The sequence below is a fragment of the Protopterus annectens genome, chromosome 3.part0, assembly GCF_019279795.1.
Source record: "Protopterus annectens isolate FY-2018-M chromosome 3.part0, PAN1.0, whole genome shotgun sequence".
NCBI lineage: Eukaryota > Metazoa > Chordata > Ceratodontiformes > Protopteridae > Protopterus > Protopterus annectens.
The window spans coordinates 37,403,519-37,406,378 of NC_056731.1; positions in this window are offsets into that span (position 1 = coordinate 37,403,519).

The following is a 2,860-nucleotide window of genomic DNA, read 5'->3' on the forward strand; positions in this document are numbered from 1 at the left end:
TAGACTAAGCCCACTTTTTTAGCCAAATGATGATAGAGCAACACTCCATGAAACTTTGCTACTCTCTTCTCTTCTACTGCTCAAAAAGGACTTTGTTGTTAAAACTCACCCCTTGCACCAGAGCTATGCAATAGCAGTAACATAGTTCATGAGGTGAATTTAGATACCATGATGAAAATTTATCTCGACTCTCTATGAAAATGCATATCACAGCACTATCCTTCACTTGCATTTTACTCACAGATTATGAAGATGTGTATCTTTTCCTGTCAATAAAATAGCCTATCAGTAAATGATGAAAAGAATGAAGGGAATGGAATACTAACAGCAGATAAATATTGCTTATTGATCATTTTAAACTGGTAACCAGTTAATTAAGCAAGTACTGGTTTTCCAAGTACTACAAGGTCAGCCTGGAAAAGTAGGGGCAGGATACTATTTTTCATTTAGATTGTTTTAATACTGGGGAGCCATCCATGTTATAAAGGTTTAGGGGGATGTTATATAGGAGTGTGGCTAAACGGTAGCCTCACAATCTCCTTTTGTGAACATTTCTCTTAATTTAGAAGTATCCCATGTGCACAGCACAAAGAGATGTTGCCACTCTTGACACCTGATAATATGCAACCCACACATGCATTGCTGGTCCTAGCACCAAGTAATGTTTGACAGCAAATGATAACAACAGACTCAGAAGCAAATGCTAGGTAAGTATGCCATGCACAATACAGTCACTAAAGTGTATTATGCATGGCATACATAATACAGTCACTAAAGTGTTGCACGTGTTGAACCGGATTCCTATTACTTTATCAAAAGAACATAAGACTTAAATTGAAATGATCAAGACGAGAAGATTGTAACTTCAAAACAATGAACGTTGACATTGCCAAAACTAGAAACCATGAAACACCAACTGCGCATGCCAGACACTAGTCGGAGGTTCTGAATGGAGTTCGTGGACACAGACAAAAAACAGATACTACATTTAAACACTTCATTTTAGTAACAAATGTAACCCTAGGATTCAATAAACCATATGTAGGCTTTGCGCAGAGCCTACATGGAGAGTTACACTGGACATGATGTTGCTTATTGCACAACATCGCACAAAGCATATCAATGAGGTGTGGCATACCTAAGCAAGGTATTGCAGCTTGCAGCAGTGTTGCTGGCCAAGAAACCTCTTAGGTGAATATGGATAGCATTTCCATATAAGGTTGCTGGCCGTGAAAGCTTGCAAGTGAATACGAATAGCAATTCCGTGTTAAGTCCAAGCAGCTGCAGTGCATGAATTTGTGTGAAATGCCACAATGACCACCAGGACTACACATATCATACCTGTTAATTGTACTTCATTACAAGGAGTGTACCTCATTTGGGGTCTTAAAAAGTTCATGTTGCACAAAGTTCCACATTGAAAGGGTCTGTAACACATCCAATGTACTGGTATCCAGGGTAAATAGAAATGAATCACATTAATTTATTAAAAGATATTCTATATAAGTAAAACCAGCACATTTTAACTATCATATAACCTTCCTAGTTTCAGATGTTAGTAAGCCATTACTATATTTTCCAATGTTTTCCCATTTGTTCCACATTATGAGGGTTACTATTCCTCATTTTGTAGATGGAAGGTTGAGAGCTATGACACTGATAGCACTGATACAGCTCAAAGATTGTATGACAGCACAACATTTACTTTTCCCTTTCTTCAGTTTTATTCATTTATTTTTTTTTGACCACTGCATGAGTGATGCACCACATAGCACAAACACTGGAGGCAGAGAACAATTCACTGCCGACTGACTAATTACTTGACATCCCCTGTTTTACTGTTTTTTTGGTCTGGGTTCTCTGTTTTCAGTGTTTGCTGTACACAGAGCATTGCACAAGCAGTGGCCAAAAAAATTTAAATGATGAAAACTAAAGAAAGAGAAAAGCAAATGTTGTTTTGTCATACAGTCCTAAGCTCTGAATATCACGGTGTGACCTGTGATGTGCACCATACATTTGAATTTGAAAATCCAGTAAGAGATATGTTAGAAAGTAATAATACACATTGTAGTTTCTTACTTCACAACCCTCACAAGAGATAAAGTTTTGACATATTGATGCTATCAACAGTCAAACTTTCCAAGGCCAATATAAGTTAAAGGTACAATGACCAGTTAAACACCACAAATGCAGATATACTAAGCAGTAAGTTAACTATGCACCATGAACATCACACACCAAGCTTCTGTCTCCCTGAATCCAAAACATAGAAAACAGGGATATGGCACAGTTATCCTTACTTGAACAGTGTGGTGTGTGCTGGTCATTACAGAAAGAAGTTACAAAGATATGATACACATTGTGGTGTCTGAATTCACAACCCTTACAACAGCATTCACTATAAGTTTGTGACATTTGGATGCTGTCAACTCTCTACATTTCCAAGGCCAGTATATGTCACAGGTACAATAAACAGTTCTCCAACACAGATGCAGATATAATTTATTTATTTATTTCAGTTTGATGACCAGGGAAGTCCACTGGGCCAAGAAGAGCCCATTTTCAGTGGAGGCCCGGGGAGAAAAGCTCCAGGCAAAATTCATACAGTATCAACATTTTTGCAAGATACACGTTATTGAAAATATACAGTATGTAAAATACAGAAACATATAGTTACTGACCATAGTAATTTAGGTACTATTTGAGAGTTGAGAAATACACACTGGTACTATACATAGTAGTATAACATATGTAATTTAGGTACACTTTGAGAGATTGGGAAAGTATACTGGTACTGTAAGTAGTGATACAATATAGATAGTGGACTGTCTTATACACTGAGCAATGAGAAAGAAACATT